Source organism: Candoia aspera, chromosome 3 (genome assembly GCF_035149785.1).
Source record: "Candoia aspera isolate rCanAsp1 chromosome 3, rCanAsp1.hap2, whole genome shotgun sequence".
Lineage (NCBI taxonomy): Eukaryota > Metazoa > Chordata > Lepidosauria > Squamata > Boidae > Candoia > Candoia aspera.
The window spans coordinates 44628324-44652253 of NC_086155.1; the positions used below are offsets into that span (position 1 = coordinate 44628324).

General features: G+C 39.0%; 1 protein-coding gene across 1 annotated transcript in view; it reads right to left on the bottom strand.

Annotated features, from left to right (window-relative positions):
* The window catches only part of CDK18 (cyclin dependent kinase 18), a 46057-nt gene extending 28505 nt beyond the window's left edge, over positions 1 to 17552 (bottom strand). The window contains exon 1 of the mRNA XM_063297505.1: positions 17435 to 17552. The gene's annotated coding sequence lies outside the window, so the exon portion shown is untranslated. The remainder of the gene's footprint in view (positions 1 to 17434) is intronic.
* Between the last annotated feature and the right edge of the window lie 6378 nt (positions 17553 to 23930).

The following is a 23930-nucleotide window of genomic DNA, read 5'->3' on the forward strand; positions in this document are numbered from 1 at the left end:
CTGCACTGAGCACACAGCCCTGTTTATTTCCAATGTAGTTACCTTCTTCCTATCTGTGGTCCTTGCAGCCGTTCAGCAATGCAGCTGCAACCAGACAGAAGTTCCTCTTAGGGGGCTGTTCATGGAAATATGTTTTGTTGGGTACAGACTATTTCGTTTGGATTTTCTTAGAGTGTATTTCACTTGTTTTCCTTATTTTTCTGGATACATTCTACCCTCTTCAATTTCTGTGATGCTATTTTGGCTTGTTTCATTCTTATGTTGCTGTTGCAATTTCCAATTCAATTATTCCTTATACTGTATTCCCCATTCCTACATTTTCAGGTGGAAATGGTTCTGCCATGCCTCTTGCAGCTTATAAAAAACCAGATCCATTATTACAGAATATGCTGCATTGGATGAGGAACTTATGGTCAGACTAAAATACAAATACTAATAGCAGAAACAGAATTCAGTGCCTAGAAGAATACATTCATATATGAAAACCTTGGAACTTAGTTTAGCTCACTGCAGAAACTGTTAGGTGTCAACTTCACGTATATATTATTCTGCTTTGCAATTTTGTCTTGTAAACCAAGAAAGTCTCGCTAGTAGAAGAGTAAGTCTACACTTAAGTAGAAAGGCAGAGTATAAACCAAATCAATCAATCAATATAACAATTCAGAGGCACTATGAGGAAATTGGAATCTCCTCTTCCAAGCAAAGAATGCCTTTGTTTTAATGATCTGACCACCCTCTTGTAAACTAGAAGAATGAGCCTCCCAGCTGTAGCCAAAGCAGAGCCCATAGTGAATCTTCCTCTCTACCAATTACAACAGGGGAATCACAGCGTAATGAATATAACAAGCAAAGACTCTCTGGAGTCCAGTTTGACTCCTACTGACCTAAAGTTTTCTTGGCACCTACATGGAGGGGTTTGCCACTGCCTTCTTCAGTGACGTTGTTTCCAATTTTGGCCCTGGGATTTCCTGGTAGTCTCCCATTAAATAAGTGAGCTTCAATCCTGGTAATTTTTTTTCTCAAAATCAGCCAAGGACTGCAAGTTCCTCCACCTGTTCTAACGCAGGACAGATGCAACATGATCTGAATTCCTACCCTCTAAAGCCACTGCATCTTACACACACTGCAGTATCCAGATTATCTTCAAGGCCAATCTATATTAAATGCAAATATGCAGAAGCAGATAGCATTAAGCTTGGATGTAGCCAGGATGTTTGTTAATGAGACCAGGTCAACAGCTGGAAAATCCACCAAAGCTGAGGAAAAAAAGGTGCTCCTAGTGTGATAAACATCACATCTGGAGGAATGCCCAAACTGCACTCATAGCTTTTTGAGGGGAGTGCAATATCATCCATTCAGACACATGTATAACCATCTAGTTTGTGCCAGCAAGGATTCCTTGGTTTATAAGACACTTCTCTCTGGTCTTTCTCCTCATCCATCCCACAATTACCCTTGAAGCATTTCTACAGACTCTTTCTGGATGAGATGAAACTGCATAGAGAATTTCCATTCAGGCAACTTCACCTATACTAGAGTGAACAAAGTGGGTCTTTATGCTTTCCGATCAGTGTGGACAGGGACACTGGTACACCTGAGTTTTCTCCTATTTTGACCAATACCCACCATGCTCCAACACAGAGGGTCCAGAAGGTACAACTGACTCACTTTTCACAACTAGTGAAAAATTTTTATGCTCAAAAGACATTTATCCTTTAAATAGACAACAGGCTAAAGATTCTTAATCAGACTAATTCCACTTTGAAAGACGAAATGACCTCTAAAAGGCATGAGGTTCTCTAAGACATTAACAATAGTTCTCCCCACTCTTATTATGATGCCCAGTAGAAGCTAAGTGTTTGGCAAAGCTGCAATTTGTTCTCTAGCATGATCCCATGATGGGATATGTGTATAAATGAAGATCACATTCCAGATTGTTGAGGTCAGATTCAGCATCCAGAGCTAATTCGTTGTTCACCATGGCAACAGAACACTTGGGTTAAAAAGTCTGCACTGAAAAAGCTTAAAAGATTATCTGTCGGTGTCACAAACATGCTGCAGGCTTGGGGTTTTTTTCTTTTTCTTTTTGCCATTGCCAGCTCTTTTACTTTCAGTACTCCAAAAGGCAGGCATTTGCTTGTTGTTGTTTATTCGTTTAGTCGCTTCTGACTCTTCATGACTTCATGGACCAGCCCACGCCAGAGCTTCCTGTCGGTCGTCAACACCCCCAGCTCCCCCAGGGATGAGTCTGTCACCTCTAGAATACCATCTATCCATCTTGCCCTTGGTCGGCCCCTCTTCCTTTTGCCTTCCACTCTCCCTAGCATCAACATCTTCTCCAGGCTGTCCTGTCTTCTCATTATGTGGCCAAAGTATTTCAGTTTTGCCTTTAATATTGTTCCCTCAAGTGAGCAGTCTGGCTTTATTTCTTGGAGGATGGACTGGTTTGATCTTCTTGCAGTCCAAGGCACTCTCAGAATTTTCCTCCAACACCACAGTTCAAAAGCATCTATCTTCCTCCTCTCAGCCTTCCTTATGGTCCAGCTCTCGCAGCCATATGTTACTACGGGGAACATCATTGCTTTAACTATGTGGACCTTTGTTGTCAGTGTGATGTCTCTGCTCTTAACTATTTGATCGAGATTTGTCATTGCTCTTCTCCCAAGGATTAAGCGTCTTCTGATTTCCTGACATTTGCTAGGGGGTCCAAAATGTATTTTTTTAATCTCTCTTTTTTTTAATTAGGTATGCCACTTTCATTCTAAGGACTCGAGCAACCCTTGCTTTCTTAGTGCCATAGCCAAGAGATAACTAGAAAACACATATTGGGAACCTTTTGCCATACCAGCATATGAAGGTAACTGCAGAAAGGAGACTAAGACAAGAAGGAAAGATGATGATGTAAACATGAGTTTTATTTATGACATATTAAGAACCATCCTGATGAAATGAATGCTCATGGGGTCACAAAGAATTGGAAGTGAATGAAAAACTGAAAAACATCAAGAACCACCACCACCTTCTCCTGCTTCTCTGAAAACCCATAATTCAATTGTGCAAAAACTGGTGCTGCATGGCCATCTCCACTTTACGGCAAATTTTTGAAAGAGAAATAATTAAGGTCCTGGTGGTAAGGCTGCTAGCTGCAAAAGAAAGAACTGTGAAGTTTTATGAAAAAAAAAGCCTATGTTCTAAAACACATAATTCTCTTAGCTGTTGAGTCCAGAAAGTCTCATCTACCAGTATGAATTAGACTTTGATGAAGTGGAATAAAAGGTTTTATTTGACCATCTAGAAGTAGCATTACAAATGGTTTAAGGCCTTTGTGACACCCAAGTGACAACTTGTTCATTCAATACAACATAGGTAGAAACTGCTTTAGGCAGTTAAGTGACAAAGTTGTTATATAACAAGTCACATAGGAGGGTCAAAGTCTGCATTTCAGCATCACTGCTGTTAATAAGATGCAAAAGGTAATGCAACTTTCTTTACAGTAAAAACAGCAGTTTTTGAATACTAACAAACTTACTCTGGCATAAATTTTATGCAGTTTTTCCACTTCCCTCAGCTGCAAATCCATGAAAGAATGTTTCCCTATTTTTGCTGCAAAAGGATGACACAGGATACACCCCTCCCAAGTCATATATAACTTTCTTGTGAAATGTAATTGAAATGTAGTGAATTACGCTGGCTTCTAATAGCTCCACATTTGGATAAGTATAGCTTACATTAAAGAATGTATCTGCTTTATTTATTTTTTACAACAGAAGCCAAGATCCAGCTTGAATATCTATCCTTTTTTTTAAGCCTCCATTCCCAATATATAAACCCTTAATTTAATGGGCTAATGTCAGGTAAATGTCAAATGAGATTTTACATATGCATAAGAAGTATGTAATGTATGTAAAATGTACATGATGTATGTAAAATCATGAACACTGTAGTGAAGTCTGAATTCAGAGTTTTCTGAATTGATATCTATAATTTTGAGTTACTATAACGGATCACTATAATGAACTATCTAGACCCATTTCATTTAGATTTCAGTATGGAGACAGCCCTGGTGATGATGTTGATGACCTGTGGCAGAGCCAGGATGGAAGTGGTGTATTCATTCTTGCACTCCTTGACCTCTCAGTGGTTTTTGATACCATCGATCACCGTATCCCTCAGCACCGTCTGTGGGGGTTGGGGGCACCATTTTATGGTGGTTCTCTTCCTTTCTCCAGGGCCAGTTCCATTTACTGTTGGTGGGGGGAGATGTCACTCCCTAGGCTTTGTGGAATGCCACTGGGCTTGATGCTCTCTTGCCTCCTGTTTAACACCTACATGAAACCAATGGGTGAATTCATCTGCTGGTCTGGGGTTCAGTATCATTATTATGCCAATGATACTCAGTTATATCTGTTGACGACAGGCTGGCCAAGTGAAGCTTGGCCCTGTTCCAGTGTCTGGAGACTGTCTGGGCTTGGATGGGGAAGAACTGGCTTTTACTTAATCCTGTCAAAATCAAGTTGCTGTGAATATTAGGGTTGCCTACATCCAGGGATTTTCTATCCCTAGCCTTGGGTGGGGCAACACTTTCCCATTCAAGAATGGTGCACAATGTGGGGGTCTTTTTGGACTCACAGCTCCTGTTCAGAGAGCAGGTGGCAGCTGTGGCCAAGAAAGCCTTGCACAACTTCATCTGGTGTGCCACTTCTGCCCTTTCCTGGATTGGGAGGCACTTCAGGCAGTTACTCATGCCCTGGTCACCTCACAGCTCAACTACTGCAATGCGCTCTACATGGGGCTGTCCTTGAAGATGACTTAGAAGCTTGAACTGGTCCGGAATGCAGCAGCTCAGGAGTGATGGGCATGCCTTGGTATGCCTATGTGACACCTCTGCTCTGTAAACTGCACTGGTTACCAGTATGCTTCCAGGTGTAATTCAAGGTGCTAGTTGTTACTTATAAAGCCCTATATGGCGTAAGGCCAGGTTATTTGAGGGATTGCCTATCTTCCATGGTTTCTGCCTGGCTGAATACCAAGGCAATACCTTGTTCCAAAGTTGCTCAGAAAAGTGGCACTATTATTAATGGAATAGCACATCAAGTAACTTCAGATATCAAATTGGATATGAACAAGAGACAAGACCACTAATCTGTTATTAGTATATTTCGCACATTAGTACTGTTAGCACATTTCCAGCCTTAAGAAACACTTTTTTTTATCTTGCTTTAAATCTCCTGAACCATGTCAACTTGATAAGCTGGCTAGTCAAGAAGAAAACCAGTGATCATAAACCAAAATCAACCTAGTATGTTGATTTTCTGAGAAATTTTCTGAGAAAATCTACTGCTGATTCCTCACTTCTGAGGATCAGGCCAGGAGAAGGTATTTCCCTGGCATAACCCCCGTCTTATAACAACTACCCCTGGAAGTCAGACTCGGCCCAACATTTATGGCCTCCAGAGGTCAGTTAAAGTGGAGCTCTTCTGAAGATTTTTTAAAAACGTAATTATTGGAATTACACCATCATACAATATAAAGCAATTTTATATTGCTCTGGCTTTAGATTAAGTATTGATTTTTTTTATCATTTATCATCTTCTACTGTTTGTTGGTTGACATTTAATCACTCAATCAAATCCCTTGATGTTATCATACCAGGGAGTATGAAATTCATCCTGAAAGAGATTGGCTGAGGCCATTTCCACTTCACCCACCCCATCCCTCTTCTTTGGCATCTGAGAATTCAAAGAGAGTAGATCTTCCCTGAAGCCCTGGAACCTAGCATACATATCCCAAAGACTGAGGCTTCCCTCCCTATGACAAAGATGCAGGATCTAGTTCCACACTTTACTGCCCATCCCTGCTTGTTCCAGTACCTACTCAACAGAAGACTGGAGCTCAGCCAAGTTAGTACTCAGATCAAGTTCTGCATGGCTGTGCAGAGCACAAGCTTATTTGATCTAACACAAACAATAAGCTCAAGCTGACACTCACAGAAAGAATGCCTCCCTGAAGCACTGTCATATGGATTAGCATCATATAAATAGCCAAGAAAAATAAAAATTTCCTTCTCCTACCAGGAGATACAGTCACTGTGCAATTAAGGCAATCCAGAAAATACCCAGAGCCTATCATTCTGAAAATATGCATTTGTGCAACAAAAAGTTGTCAGCCTTTTGACTGCATGTAAATGCTTTTGATCAGCAAACATTTGCTATGTATGGAACAAATTTAGTATATTAGAGCTTTTATGAAATAAGTTTTCAAGCCATCACTTTTTTACTTACCAGGAACTGGTAAACTGAGATCTTACTACTAGCATTAGTATGTTCATGTATTTTATAAATTGGTGTTATCAACTTAGCTGTTCATCCAAATCCACAATGAGAGCTTATCATTTATTTATTATTCATATAACCCACTTTTCTTCCATGAAATTTGAGACAGTGTGGGTTCCCAGCTGATTTCTCATTTAGCACTGGCTAACGTGTTAAGCATTTATTGTCTTACATTCCCCTAATATAGAAAAGTTTGCATTGTCTTGCACAGACTGTATTTTTTCATGCAACATTTAAGATGGATCAGATGAAGGAAAATTCTAAAGACAAATCCATACTTAGATTGTGGAGTTTGGTAATTCTTTGCAATCCAATCCAGTGCAATATGGCTAAGTATTTGCTCTTGAAATGGACAAATCAGTAAATTTTGGATTTTACTCCATTTCTTGTTCTCCCATCTGTTCTGTCTGAAATGCAAGATTCTGCCTCTTTCAAGTCCAAAGATGCTTGGCTGAAATCAATGGCTTCTACTAAGGATAATATGGAAATTGCAGGTGATAAAAGATTTCTCTTCATATGACTAATTTGTTATATTTTACTAAATATAACAGAGTTTGGAGAGGAAGTGAGATGGGGTAAAAACAGTCGCTGAGAAATCACAGGATATTATTAGGTCCTGTTGCTGCTACTGCTTGGCTATTCCACATTCATTATCTTTATGACTCTTTGAACTCAAAAACATGATCCATTTCTCCTAACTAGACTGGGACCATCCTATTATTTTCACAGGAAACTCCAATTAAAATATCTATAATTTGAGATGGATGTGGTGGTTGTTCTGTATTCCAAGAGCTCTAATAAATTGCAACCAGCTTCTAACTTTTTACTAGATGTGCTGTCTGGTGGCTGAAATACCTGTCTAATGAGATCAGGGTCAGATTTCATTTTGTACAATTGTTTTGCAAGGATTTGTCTGTTTTGGATCTTTATCTGTAAGGTCACAAAGCAGCTGTCTGCATGGGACTCAAGAGCTGCCCCTCATATGCATTTAACTTAATTTCCAGTTAGGTTCACTTGTACTAACTTGGTCAGCTTTGCCAATCTGTACACAGATATTGAAATTTGAAGATGGAGGAGAAGACATAGTTACTGATTTTGGGAGAGAAGGAGAGGATGCAACTAGAGGAGGGCATTGCATAGTCATGCCCTTGTTGCTGGGCACTATTCTTTTTACACTACCAGGATGAGGACAGGAAATCCCATTCTCAACTCATTTATCTTCATGATGATGCCACTGATCAGATTTGGCACCATGATGAGTGAAGCTGAGTATGACCCAGGCAAACTGTCTGATGGAGAACAGATATGTTGTCCAGCAGCAGTACAGGATGTGGTTGTGCCATCTAGCAGACAAATGTGAATTCCTCTGTTGGCCCTTTAATACTTCCCTTTTTGTGCTCGAAAAATTCATTGGCTTAACCTTAGTTACTAATAATGAGTGAAAAAGCCATGTTGCTTGGAATTTAAATTTTTGTTAAGAAAGAGAATACAAATCTGAAAATATCTGAGCTGCCTGAGACATATGTTTCAGAGGGCATGGCTTGAAATGATCAGAAAAATTACCCCTGGCTTAAATGGGCTCAGGAGTCAGAGCTGTCTGTCAGTTTCTGAAGACTATTTATCCATTCATCCACACTGTAGGGATCTACAATACTTACTCCTGGTGTGTTTATGAGACTAAATCTTTATCATTTTTTTCCTTTGTGCATTTTCCTCCTGTTCCTAATTGCATCATTCCATTTTAGTTACCTTCTCTTCTCTCAGTCTGCATACTACTGGATTTTACAAGGGTTGTGTTATTTGTCTGTGTTAACTAGTTACTAATAAAGCACAGAAAACCTTATTTTCCTCTGGATTAATTTCAAACAGCTGACTATCAACCGTCTGCATTCTCTCATTAAAAGACATTTTTATTATAACTTGAAATGTAAGCATTGCGCTGATTTTTTTTCCTAAGCAACTTAAGTTTTCCTCTGCCATTATAGAGGAAGGAAAATAATGTAGCTTTCATGTGCTATCTTTCTGCCCATAAATCCCAAAACGAAGTTTTACACTCTGCCTAATAATGAATCTCAGATAAAAACACTCTTTGTCCTTCTGTAAACTTAGCTTTGTCAATGCATCTTGATTCTCAATGCCCCTAACGCCTACTTGCCAGGCCTGGTGAGTTGCTTTGATTCACCACCAGCTCAACAAAATCTGTTCTTGTTCTGCTCTCTTGCTCATCATTTTCAGTCTTATATTTGCTTGCTCAAAAAAGGTGATTCATTCCAGAGGACATTTCAGTTCCTGAAATGCCAGGGCCAAGAAATTGTTTTCCAAACAGCAGTTTGGTATTCTGAATAGCAAAATATATTAGCATGAGAACAATAAGCAGCATTAAGAAAGGCCAATAAAAGAAAATAAAAACCCAGCATTATCTAGCTATGTTAACTAACAGAATAGATAACACTACTTTTAGGATAGTCAGGCTAAGGAGATGACTTTTTATAATCGAAATTCCCTGCTACATAATAACCACAGATGAAGCCGAGTAATAATACTGACATTCCTATGTATTAGTCTACTCATTACACTGGACAAAGAAGAAAGAATAGCAAATATGACACAAAAATGCATTGTTGAAGACCAAGTCTAAAAAGCTGTTGTTGGCTACCAGCCACTGCAGTCCCCCCTCCTCTCGCAATGTGCCCACGTGAGATTTACTTATGTGGATGCTCAGTCACTATTATCCCTCGCAGAATGTTTAAATGCACACACTTTCAAAACTGTTGGACGTGCTGAATCAACACAGCCAACACCTGCAAGCTACAAAGGGGCAAGGCTGATTTCTTTCGAGCCAGTCCCACTGACTAGCAGTGGTCAGAATAGGCTAGCAGCACCTGACACAGAAGCAAGGCAGGCAGCTCCTAAGAAAACACGTAGAGAAAACGAAGTTTTTAATTGATGAAATTTGGGCAGGGGGAGGCATTCTGATTAGAGAGAGAGAGTCACACTCTGGGTAAGGAGGTGGAAGAACAGCTATGCTGCATCCCCTTCCCTTCAGCAGAAACAGCACTCTGATTGTGTACTAGGAATAAAGACAGGGAAAAACCTAAGGACTCTGGAGAAGGCTGGTTAAGGAAGGCTCTGCAGTTGCCACTGTGGCTTGCACAGAGTTAGATGAGGGTGCCGTCATGCTCTAAAACAAAAGTTTAGGGAGCAGAGAAATTACAACATCAGCCACGAGCATAGAAGAAAAGGAACCAGAGAAATATTTTACTAGAAAAATGTTAAGTAAAATATGCATGTAAGATAGAGCTCCTCATTTGCTATAAGTAGATTCATTTAACGAACAGGCTGACATTTCACTTGTGGAAAGGCTTTCCAAGGCTTCCATTGTTATGTTTCTCTAGGTCGGTGTTTCTCAACCTTGACAACTTGAAGAGGTGTGGACTTCAACTCCCAGAATTCTCCAGCCAGCTTCACTGACTGGGGAATTCTGGGAGTTGAAGTCCACACCTCTTAAAGTTACCAAGGTTGAGAAACACTGCTCTAGGTAGTCCACTGCCACCTTCATCTAAGACAGAAGTTAAGCTGAGTTATTTAAAACATGTCTCCCCCTTCCCCCCACCTCATCAGCAGCCTCATCCCACTTCAGATAGCCACTCCATGCATATGCTGAGGTGAGATGTAGCTCATGACAGCTTATGCCTTTTAATAAAATTAGTTAGTCTGAAAAGATGCTGCTAGAATCCTTCTGATGTGTAAATGGGAACGTTTCTTGTCAAAAGCTCCTGGGCTACAGTAGATTTTCTTATATCTGCCAAACAGTAGAAAGTAGGAAAATTGCTTACAGAATAACTATGTCCCTCCCCCTCCCCCTCCCCCTCCCCCTCCCCCTCCCCATCTAAACTTCACAATAAAAATGGACTGGATCAACTTTCCATACTCATGGTCATGCAGCACAAGCAAGTAGCAACCATGACAAATGTATTTCAGAATCCCATGAGTGCAACAGGTAGCAAGAGATGACAGGTAAAACGTTTGACCTGTTGGTCATGTGCAATCTCCCCCCCCCAAGTTCTTTTGGTACTTTAAAAATCAAGAACTATATTGTGGCACAACCTTTCATAAGTCAAAGCCCATTCTGTCAGATGCATAACAAATACAAAATGTATGATCTCATTCTTAGGCAAGCATTAAAAGGGTCCATTTGTACATACACAGAGTTTGTTCTTCTACTTTAGATTCCCTGGCCTTCAGTCTTCAACTTCCATGAAATTTATTACTTGTGCCAACTGTTCACCATTTGGCAAATTACAACCTTTCTCACCTGCTTGAGAGAAAACTCAGAGACCTGAGCAGATGTTTTATTGGTCTCCTCCCTTCTGTGCTGATTGCCAAATAGAATGATTAAGGCATTTGCTTAAAAAGTGAATAATAAAAGCTTGTATGATTCCCAGAAATGAGTCTACAGAAGTGTACACAGATATCCCTAAACAAGAGCTAGTAACTGGTAACGAATTTATGCCTGCAAACAGCAAAGGAAGTGCCTTTTTCTAAGGCAACACAACTTCATTCTGATTTCTTTAAAGTCCTAGAAACACAGACACAGTAAGAGTTACCAGGATCACAGAATCACAGAGTTAGAAGGGACTATTTACTTTATTAAGCCCAGCCATTCATTCAGTGTGTAAATCCACAGACGGCTGTTGAGGCTTTGTGGAGGTACGTGCAATGAAGGGCAGCTCACTATATCATTAGGCAATCAGTTCTACTGTTAAGCTGCTCTTATTGTTAGAATCTTTTCCCCCCCTAACATTCACCTGGAATCTGCCTTCCTGTAATTTGAGACCCTTATTATGGTTGGTGCAGCTGAAAGGGAAGGCGTTAAAAATCACAATCATACATTTTCTGCCAATTCTGCTTCAAGCCCCCCCCCCTTAACATGGGCCATAAGTACTGTGACAGAAAACAAACAAACAAACGGCATATTGTGTTGTAAAGTACCAGTTTGTCAAGTCATAATCTTGTAATTACTGATAATTCAAGAGCAATATTGTCTGCTTTTCCAGAGAGGTTCTTGTCAAGCTAAAAAGAAGTTGGTTGTGTCAGCATTTTGTATGGATCACATGCCTTCAGCTATAGCCAGTGTATCACCACCAAGCTAGAGCAGCTTCTATCAGGAGATTTAACCAGGGGAATATTTTTTATTCAACTAAAATGCAACTTCTTATTTTCTATTACACATCTTGTGGCTATCCATGTTACAGGATTAATTATTTTTATTTTTTCTATCCTGTAACATTTAAAACGTTTTTATAATAGGAAGAGCTAAAAAAAGAAAGCTCCTTCCACGATTTGAATTACAAAGAAAAACCAAACAAAACCCGAACTAAAAAAGTGGTGAAATGTCATCAGTGCATCACTGCCATTCCATTGTCATCACTGTTGCTGTTGTGGCATTCTTGACTTAAAACTGTGGCCTCTGGCTTGCTCTCATTCGGGTAAGATGGAAGGAGTGAAAGGGTGGGATGCAGGCAGCTTTGAATCAGCTAGATCAAAAGCTTATTTGGAGGATCACCCTCCCCAGCAGGCCACCCTGGAGGTAGCATGTCTAATTGTCTCATGGGAAGTAATATGGAAGAGTGAGAAAAATTAAATGGCTCCATAAACATGAAGTAAGCCCACTCCTGCCTGCCTGGCCTATGTCGACATCTGCCACTTCACATACCCTTTTGGGATAGTGCTGAACACAACCATTTTTTTCTTGTCTATTTTTAATTAAAGCTTCCACGATCTTGACATCTCTGTCATGCTCCATCCCACACATGGCTAAAAGAATCTCCAGAATCATGAAAATCTAACAATTAAGAGAAAAGAACTATTGTTCTTTTGTGAAACAGGTTCTAGAATTTTCAACAGTTAAGAGTAATCTTACTGGCCTTCACCCTGTTCATTATTTTTTTTATCATCATATGGAAGCAAGTGATTAAGGCACAGACAGCAAGATTTACGACATCAGACTTCTATTCCTTGTTTAAGAAGAAACTGAGATTAGCAATTAAGAAAAGCAGTTCACCTAAACACAGTTCATGCAAGCAAGAAATACAAGAGTAAATGAGGAATGCTCAGAGCTGTGCTTGTTTTGCAATGTAAATTCCCAAGATAAATTCTAATGCTATGCCCTGAATGAATTATCCAACTTCATTTACAAAGGTCAAGTTATTTTACATACAGGTCAACAGCTGCATTGGGAAGGGGTGTTCCAATGCTTGGATAATTCTTTTGTCTACCTTCTGTAAATATATATACATATATATTTAGGAGTCTGTAGAATTTCTTACTAAAATTAAAAAACTAGAATTCTAAATAAGTTTTACACTGTTATAGATTTTTGCCAAAGTAAGGAGCACAACACTGAGGAGAAGAGCCATGTTTATGGTAATGTTCACTGGAGGCTTGCTTTACAAGAAAGGACCCTGAACAATGGAAAAGCAAAGATTTTTTTACAGAAGTTGAGGACTACAAGGTGGGAAATCCTAGGGATCTGATTCGCTAGCCAGCTGCGGGAAGCTAGACGGGTCCTTGTAAGGGTATCTGGAGTTTCTTCTATTGTTAGGCAAAATGGGCAGCAGAGCTGGGGAAGTCCATTGATAAAGGAGAGGGAATGCTGAGGACATCAGCTGAGGGAGGATGGAACCTTGGTGTTTCTCTATGTTGCAAACCCCTTGGCAGGGCTGCCCTTGGGCTGACTGTGAGCTGGTAAGGACACTTCTATTCTTTGGTTTAGATAGGATTGCAGGGGGCTTTGTCTGGGTCAGGGAGGGTCAATTTGGGTCTGATGGGATTAGGCAAAGAGAGGAACTGGGTTTGACTCTAAAAGGTGGGGGGTACAGTCTCCATTTTGTTTGTTAGGTTAATTTTTCCACTACATATACCAGACAGCAACCACGCTTGTGTACTGCAATTGAATGCGTATGGATCAGACAGTCTTGCATGTGATTTGAACAAAGCTAAGGGAATGGGGCTAACAATGGATGCTTCCTGTTCTCCATATGCCATCATGATGCCCAAAGCTCAAAGTGGGATTACAAGCCACTCTGTCTTCACACATACGTTAAACAAGTTGCACAGCCACTCCATAAGCAAACTGCATCCATATTTTAACATTTCTCCCATTATACCATCTATACCTGCAGTCATACTATTGTTCAATATTCTTACAGCATTTCTGACTTTCTTTTCAACAATACTTTCTTCAACACAATTATGACATTCTTTTCCATTCTATTCATCAGCATACCACTATCATTCCAATACAAATCTTTAAAATACTTTTTCCAGCATTCCCTCACTTCATTTTCATCCCAAATCATTTCATCGCTTTCATTTTAATCCCATTCACTCTGCTGGAGGCTTTTTTTAAAGTTCCCTTCATCCATTTCCACAACAATTATGATTTCTAACTAAATTGCTCTGCATTACCTCTGCCTCTTTTCATCTTAACCGTTCCTCGTTCTCTTTGACTACATTCTTTGCAACTATTTCCCTCTGTATACATATTATACAGTATCTTTTTCTTCTCAATATTTTGCAGCAATCATTATATGCATTTTTCTTATATATATAAACTTTCATTACATTCTAGAAGTCGTCCTTGTTCATACTTTCCATTAGCATAACTCTACACACTTGCGTGGCACTTTGTACATAAGTCTTTTCATTTTCTTCCAAGCATTCCTTTCCCTTATATTCGCTCTCTATCCATTCTATTGAGATATTATTCTATCTTATAATAACTATTCACCAATGACTCAGATTTTCTCTTCTACTTTTACTCTGGTTTATTTCACTTTTCTTCCATTTCCATCTTTCTCCAAAATCCACTTTTAACACTAGGAAATAATAGGTCAGATCATTCATGTTTTGTTTTATACCTCTTCCATTTGTCCATATGAATAAACTTATATTTAAACCATGTATTTAAGCAATCACACCTATTTCTAAGCAGATGCCCATTCAACAGTCACCATTCTCATTCATTATTTGGTCTCCAAATGTCCCAGTCACTTTTTCTTGACTTGTCCCCACCTTTTCATTCATGTAAAATAGAATATTTTCTTCTAGATCACATTCATTCAGAAAGTTGCATGCTACTTCCATTATCACCATGCAGTTATCATTAACATATGGAATCTAATTTTCATATGCAACTACAACCACCTAAATGACACCTATTTGTATTTTCTGGCATACAATTTAGCCCTTTCATCCATAATTAAACTTACACCTTCACTTCTACATGTATTCACCAACTCCATCATATAAGACCACCTTTATTCACACCTATTATACCTTTCCTTTCTCTTGGTTTCTCACACACAGCATGCCATTTTTTTTCTATCATTCATGTCATTAGCTGATTATGCTCTTTACATTTCACTCCTCCTACATTGTACATTGCAATCTTCCATATGCCGTGATCATCACCAGATGGGCCCACAGATATTGATCTCCGTCATTCATCACAGCTTTGATAAATCTTTGGGGATGATAAATAGCACCAGACCAGAAACAACTGTTGTTGTGCTTATTTCATTTATATGCTGGCCAGGACTTAGGACTGTTACCTCTTCTAACTTGGATTGTTCATATACATACATGCACACACAGAGAATTATGAAACATATTTTGACACAAATCAGTCCCTGTATTTCAGTTTCAGAAATGCTATTAAGTAGGTTTTTTAAAAATTAAACCATAAAAGCCTCCTCCTCCATATATGTGTTTTACCTCCATGACAGAAACAGAAATTCCTCAACAGAATGGTTATTATGACCATTTCAGCCTAAGCACCCTGTTTGCCAGATGATATAATTCACAATACAGAAATTGAAACTGTGTAACTAGATACTTGCAGTGCAGTGAGCCTCTTGATGCACTTGGCTGTCCTAAGATTTCAAGAGTGCTCAAAATCCAGTTAAATTTATAGGAAGTGGCTCAGCCTCCACCAGGCATTTACACTTTGATTTTTTTTATACTTTAGCTTTATTTTTAATAAAGAAAGAAACAAACCAAACTGTTTGGTAACTATCCTTCTTCTGTTACAAATACTTTGTATTTCCTGCATCTTAATGATCCTTTCCCAGCCCTGATCTGTGTGGAAGAAAACAGGAAATACATACAAGTAGAAGGCAGCAGGATTTTCACCATAGCCTCTTCTCCTGTTTTAAGGTCAGGGGACAGAGCCTATCGCTATAACCTTGTTTCCCCTCTCACACATATTTGTTAAAACCGTATCATACCCTATATTTTATCTTGAATGTGGCCACGAGAATCTCCCATTTGTATAAATGAATTCTATTATGTCCAAAGTTTAAAAGAAATGGCGAAGCAGTGCTGGATTCCTTAGCTCAGCTTAAAAGAAAAGAAGTTGCTCAACATAAAGGTGGGACAGAAAATAAATAAATAAATAAATAAAATAAAAATAAATATTACTGCAAGCAAAGGAATCAGCTGTAGGTATTTCTACCCCCTGGAAAAATAGTCCAGTCATTTAGCTAGGCAGAAAGCAGATATTCAATGAAGGTGTCCCAGGTGATCAATCTCTATACTCTCACCAGGCAACATGGCATTTTGCCCACTGCTCCTAGGAAAGATGGGGGCAGTCTCAGTTGCATCAGTGAGATAGGATTAAAAGCCTACCCTGGCTTAAAAGCAAGGAATCATTAAGCCTGATCTTCCATTAAAGGCCAAAGGTTTAAGATTCATTTTGATTCCACGTAGTATAAACTAAACTGTAAGCGTTCTTGTAAAAGATTGCTGTTATCTAATATACTTATCATGGGTTAATTAACCAGATTTGCAATAAGGGAAGAAGTAACTAGATTTCTTTCATAGGCCGATGCAACAGCAGAAAGGACAGCCAGCTAAATCCCATTGTGGTAAAGCTCTGTATCTGTTATTTAAAGCTGCAGTGGAATCAAATGATGTAAAGCAAGAAAATCAACGAAGCTAAGACTCAGCTATGCTTTCATTTAACCTTTACTGAGTACACATTGTATGCTGTGTGCATCTGTATCTGTATTTACAGATAGTTTCACATATAGAGGAAGTCTGTTTAAGTAACATCTGGCCAATGGTTGCTATATTATGAGATACTTGAAGAGTCAGATGGCCACTGACATATTGTAAAAAAAGAAAAGAGAGAGAGATGGAAGCTGCATCACTGAAAAAAAGAGCAAAGACTTTTTTAAAACAAGCAAACATGCGTAGAAACCAGGAGACTGAGAGTTCTAGTCCCACCTTAGGCCTGAAAGCCGGCTGGGTGACCTTGGGCCAGTCACTCCCTCTCTCTCAGCCCAACTCACCTCACAGGGTTGTTGTTGTTGTGGGGAAAACAGGAGGAAAAGGGAGTAATAGGTATGTTTGCCACCTTGAGTTATTTATAAAAAAATAATAAAGGCTGGATGGAAAATAGATAAATGAAGTGCTGTAATTTAAACAGATCTCATCCTAGTAGGGATTATGCCCAGATGATTTGTGCCAACTGCTGTTCAATGCTAACTGTTGATGAACAATTTTAAGTCCCCTGCTTGTCCAGCTTCTTATATTTCTTTATTTCTAACCTTGTCTTGGACTGTACAGCCCTTCAAATAATGGACCCTTTTAAAAAGAGGATTCTTTTGTGCAGTAGGAAGACATATAATCATACTCTTGGAAACAGGATGGATAACATAGCCAACAAGCAATAAAGTATTTTTATATGTATGTTTAAGTTTTTTATAAACTAATAAAATTATAGAAAGGTAAACCATGTTGAATTTACTATTTAGGGCCAAACTGATTAAAAAAAAATACCTGAAAATATTGCATGAGCCTTTTCAGAATTTAAGGGAGAAAGAACCAACATTTGAGCACTGAGAATATTCTTGAAAAGCAATACAGGAAGAAGCATGACACAGTCTGCAGATAAATAACTTAGTTCCTTATGCAACATAGCTTACTTTTTGTTCCCCTAAAGAGAGAGGATATCATCTCCATTGGGGAGCATCACAAAAGTAAACCCTCCAATATTTCGCAAGTGAAAACAGGGATGTTCTGATGTACTCACTCACCTCTTTTGTCACTCCAAGAGGCACTGCCTGAATGTTACTTCTCACTGAGAGATCTCCTATGAACACACTGCATGATGTTTGCAGGTTTATTCCACAACAACCTTCTTTGCACTGTACTGGATTCTGTGATGATAACAATAATGTTATTTATTTATGTTAAAGTTTATGGAATGCTTTTTACTGAAGAGAAACTTCAACCAAACATACTCTACAACACTTGCTGTTAGAATGTAATATCTCCTATAGCATTTACTACCAGAAGGAAGTATGTATATAAACTGTCTAGAGTCCATCTGGATTGAGGTGGGGATAAGCTGCATAAAGGGAAGTGGAAGGAAAGCTAGCATATTTCAAAATGATTTGAATTTCTCTCAAAGGCAGTTAAAAGGAACAAAATATGGACCACAACGGTCCATGAAGCATCTACCTCAATGAAGCTAAGCAAGTCTGATCCGGGGGTTCCAATATTGATAATTTTCAGTTTCATGAAGGAAGAAAGGTAAGAGATAAATATACTAAACAAATAAGTAAAGCTATATTAAGAGTGTTAATCAAAAGACAGATGGTACAGAAAGGCCAAAGGTCTTCACACTAGAGCAAAAGTAACTTTACAAATGCTAACTGCCATAATAAAGTATAGTGGTGCTTAAAAGATGTGAACCCTTTTGAATTTTCAATATTTCTGCATAAATATGACCTAAAATGTGATCTGTTCTCCACACAAGTGCTAAAACTAGATAAAGAGAACCCAATTAAACAAATAAGTCAAAAACATTATACTTGTTCATTGATTTATTGAGGAAAATGATCCAAAGCTATATATTTGGGTTCATAAACTTTTAAATACCACTGTAAGCTAGTCTAGAAAAGGATTGGGGGAAGTTATTTCACAATGAATAAAGCAGCCAAAGTTATTCATTTTATTTGTTAGATTGATATGTTGGGATGAGAGAGGGATTGGCCAAAGCCACCTAGTTAGGTTCCTAGAGGACTTGAACCTAGGCCTCTCCAGTCCTAGACTAAAGCCTTTACCCTTCATCACACTGGCTCCAGATTGTTAAATTGTGAGACAGTTGGAAGAAAATAAATGTATGTTGCCTGGCAATTTTAGAGTTATAGACCAACATCTGTAGGGAAACATGTCTAAGCAGGCTCATGCTATCCTGAATTTTAAATAGATTCCCAGAACACATACCAAATACATTAACTCTTTTGTTTTTTAGCATTTTAGCATTTCTTTAAGGCTTATTATGAACTACAACCATGATTTTCTAGGATACTTGTTAAGTGAATATATATTTCCTTCTTTTCCTGTTGGTAAGTTTATGTATGTTTTGAGGAATGAAGATCCTCTCTTCCATATATAAAAAGATGGAATGGCTTAAATTACTAACAGGTCTCGCAGAAGTTTCCATTTACTATTGCTGAGCTACTCTAAAATAACCCATGACAACCTAATGGAAATGTTCTTTAGAATTCTGATACTTAAATAAATGCATGCACACACACATACACGATGCACATACAACTTTATGCAAGTTTGATGGCACACCTGAGCAGTATTCTAGCCTTCTTTGAACATGCTTAGAAGAAATATTGTACTTTCAGCATACTGTCTAGGAAAACCAGTGTGCTGATTATGTTACAGATATTGATGTGACTGGTGATCTGTCTATTTCAAATCCCTGGCAGGGCTTGTATCCATTCAAAGTGCAATGGAACCAATGTAGGCTGAAATTATTATACAGAACTTGCTTAATAATGGGACTAGCAAGTACAGTCCACTCTCTCCACTATATACAAACAATGCCTGAGCAATGCTCCCTATTTCTGTGTTTTTATGCTATTTGACATGCAGTGGGATATTCTGCATACAACTACTATTCCTTGATGTTGTAATTATCAAGTAGCAAATATACATACATACGAGAGCCAGTTTGGTGTAGTGGTTAAGGTGCTGGCCTAGAAATTAGGAGATTATGAGTTCTAGGCAGGGCTGCAACTGGGGGGGGGGCAAGCGGGGCATGTGCCCTGGGTGCTGCGCTGGCGGGGTGCCAAAATGAGTGCTGGGGGGTGCCAAAATGGGTGCGGAATCCATGTTTGCCCTGGGTGACACAGACCCTAGTTACAGCCCTGGTTCTAGGCCTCCCTTAGTGTCATGAGTACTGATGGCGAGCAGGAGGGGGCCTCTGTCCAGGGGGGAAAACGCATGCGTAGTACTGAGGAGTTAAGCAGCCATTCAAAGAGACACAGATCAGACCCGCCTTAACTTTTGGGGTTTATCTGTCTGGGTTTTTCCCACACTTCTTCAGTTTGTTAGGATTTTCTGTCTTATGTAGCAGCAATAAACACTAGAGACCTATTCCTCGTCTCAGCGTGATTCCTGACTGTTAGGACACTTAGGCATGAAAGCCAGTTGGATGACTTTGGGCCAGTCACTCTCTCTTACCCCAACCCACCTCACAGAATTGTTGTGGGAAAAATAGGAGGCAAGAGTATTAGGTATGTTTGCCACCTTGAGCTGACCAAAATAAATATTTAAAAAGTGGGATAAAATAGGCTAGAATACTGCTCAGGTGTGCCATCAAATTTGCATAAAGTTGTATGTGCATCGTCCGTGTGTGTATGTATGTGTGTGTGCATAATAACAATAACAATAATACTATATGAACTATTCCCACCACCAGTGTAGAAACTTTGTTGTTTATTCGTTTAGTCGCTTCCGACTCTTCGTGACTTCATGGACCAGCCCACGCCAGAGCTTCCTGTCGGTCGTCAACACCCCCAGCTCCCCCAGGGACGAGTCCGTCACCTCTAGAATATCATCCATCCATCTTGCCCTTGGTCGGCCCCTCTTCCTTTTGCCTTCCACTCTCCCCAGCATCAGCATCTTCTCCAGGGTGTCCTGTCTTCTCATTATGTGGCCAAAGTATTTCAGTTTTGCCTTTAATATCATTCCCTCAAGTGAGCAGTCTGGCTTTATTTCCTGGAGGATGGACACAACCACACTGTGCTGGCTGGGCAATGGTATGCCAGGATCCAGGAAGATCATCTTTAATTGTCCCTGGAGAAACTTCTATTCCTTTGAATGCATCAGCCTCCTGAATACAAAGCAGATGATCTGTTCTTTTGTCAGCTGGAAAATAACTGCTACAGACTTACAGGCTTACAAAGGACTAAAGGAAGGCTGCTTTCAGAAATCAGAAGATTTCTAGTATTGGTTATATTTGAGCAAACACGAAGGTAGCTAGACTGACTAAAGCTGCGTGCTTGGTAAAAGCTTAGACGCAATATACATTTTCAAGGCTGACTGAAGAAGTTATCATGGCAGAATGAACAGCTTCCTCAAATGAACTCCTCTGGTGTTCCCATTTGTCCTCAGCTGATGAATACTCCTGAAATCTGATGAATCTTGGCACAACCAACGCTACTTTGTATTGAAGAATAGATATTGCATGCTGCTACAATCCCTATTCCAAGAAACGATGTTAAATGTGTTTTTGTGTTCAGATGATTTACCATGACACTTTTCATGCAGCTGATCTCTTTCCCTATGCTATATTATGACTGCCTTAGGGCCCTGGGGCGCATAAATTTTATTCCAGGGTCCAAAGCTAAAGATGTGATGGCACATTCTTATTCATATTTTAGTACTAATTTTTCATATGCATTAAAATATGGTCCTATTCATCCTGAAGTTCTATTTAAATCAACAGGATAAACTTTAGGATCAGATGTTGGGGAGAGGGTGGGAGGGAGAGAGGAAAATAGATCAAATCTTCAGAGACAGCTGTCTTACATATTAAGGTATTGAAAGAACTTGTTGATGGTCTGGCTGAGCCTTAATCTATTATTTTTGAGAAATCAGAAGAATGGATGAAGTACAGGATGGTTGGAGAAGGTCCTTATCTTCAAAACTTGGAAAATAGAAGATCCATGATATTGCAGTTGGTTTGACATCAATATCTGGGAAGATTTTAGAAGTTACTAGATGTTAACAAGGATCTGTCAAGAACTACCCTTCCCAGACTAATCTTATTTAATTTTTGATCAGGTCACTTGTTTTGATGTATTGTGGGAATGCTGTGGGCACAGTATATCTTGACCTCAGCCAAGTATATGACATGATACTCCAATGACATTCTGATCAGAAAACTTGGTAAATATGGGCTGGATATAATAACTATTAGAGGTATCCACAGCTGGCTTGAAAACTCAAAATATTTTCATCAAGAGCTCCTCACTGGAGTGAAGTATCAAGTGGAGGGCCACAAGGTCAGTCAAGGGCCCAGTACTCTTCAATATTTTCAGTAATAACTTGGAGGTGGAGTGAATATTTATCAAATTTGCAGATGATACAAAACTAGGTAGGATAGCTAGAAAACAGAAATAAAATTCAAAATGATATTGATAAAGTTGGGAAGGGGGAAGAAACTAACAAAATGAAATTCAGTGGGAATAAAGGCAAAGTTCTTCACTTAGGGGAAAAAATAAATGTACAAGTATATGATATTCAGGTATATGAGGGTTACATAACTTGATATTAATATGTAAGAAAAGAGAACCGAAGGAAGGGATGAGGCACTTTCCAAGCCTCTTAATGGATGTCACACCAAAGAAAGTCAATTCCTGTCTTTTATCATCCCAGAGTACAGGTCATAGAATAATGGATTTAACTTACAGGAATGTAATGCTAGGAAAAGATAAGAACAGTTTGACGGTGGAACCAATTACTTAAGGTGACCTTGCCTTCCTTAAATGTGTTGTGTCAGCAATGCTTTAATTTGGACTCCTGCACTCAGCAGGTTGGCTGCAATGGCCTAAGAGTAGGTCACACTGACTTTAAATAATGTGTAAATTCAGTCTAAGATTTCCTTTAAGAGCTGGATTAAGATGCAATTAATTCATACATTGTGACAAATACATTACAAATATTCTAATACGGATTCTAAAACAGGGACGCTTATATGACAGTTGAACTCCTAGGTTATGTCTCTTTGTTGTATTCATATGAAATCTTATTGTAACTACAATAACACAATACAGATAATGAATACGTATATAGGTGGGGATGACAATAACCATGGCAGAAATCCCAACTCAGAAAACCTGGTTCAACAGTGCCCAATATTTGAGGCTGTAATTCAGGCTTGGTCATGTTGCTAAAGTCTAGTATAATTGTTTGGCTGTCAGCCTTCCATCCTTCCGAGGTCGGTAAAATGAGTACCCAGCTTGCTGGGGAAGGTGACGACTGGGGAAGGCAATGGCAAACCACCCCGATATACAGTCTGCCAAGAAAACGTCATGAAAGCGGCGTCCCCCCAAAGGGTCAGACACGACTCAGTGCTTGCACAGGGGACCTTTCACCTTTCATAGCTAAGTGCGGGTCCTGACTAAGAAAAAGGAGATATATTCCCTTGCAGTGAGAATATAGGCCTTCCAATGAATTTCAAGGTAGGAAAAAGGAAGTACTACACTTGTTCACATGCACGACATTTAACCATAGAATTGCCTTTCATAACTGAGTTGTGCAGGCCATTAACTTATATCAGAAGGCTTGACAAAATAATAGAACATTAGTTTCAGTTATGATGGCTACATACAACTTCTAATTTCAGAATCAGAGATGCTCATTAAGAGATAACAATAATAAAGTGCTACTGTCCTCCTCTCCTGCATCTGAGTTTCCAACATTATCTTGTGTGCCAATTCTGGACTAGAGAAGTTTTGTTTCAGATTTGGGGTTCAGATTCAGCTATCTCTTTTGATGCTGTTAAGTGTTATGATGCTGTCAGGGATGTATGAATTATCATCATTACAGTTTCCATCTAAGATGAACTAAGGGATAAAGAAGCATTTATAGGCATGTTCCTTAATTTCATCTTTCTCCTGTAGTTCTAGAACTATGAGATTGTTTTAAATAAATACTTCTACCTTATTTCACCAAAAATCTTGGTTTTGCTTCGTTTTGTAGTTGTTAGTGGGCAATATAAAGATTCAGTGTCTGAACATTCTGTTAATACAGATCCAAATCAGGACATTAATGCCTGTTGGGTACAAGATGTTCCTTTCTGTGAACACTTTGTATAAATATGACACAAAAATCATCCTACAAACCCACTGCCGGGGGAAGCCCTTCCATTTTTAATAAAGGAGAATGCATATATTTTTTAACTTTCAAAAGATACTTAATAAAAGAGTAGCAATAAATAACTGCTAACTTGCTACGATTAAGAGAGAATGAAAGGCAAATGACTTTGCAACAATGTGCAATTGTAATTTTCCCCAAACTGATCCCTTCTATCTGTGTTGAACATTAACTTTCAATTTTCCTTCAGTTACCACAGCTGTTGGACATGCTGGCTAGGCAATTAAGAGCTAAGTCCAACATATGGAGGGAATCAGATTGGCAAGGACAATACTATGGGAATTGCATGATGCACCAAGTATTTTACAATTATGAAACTATGGACATTTGTGCAGTTCAGTGGATAGA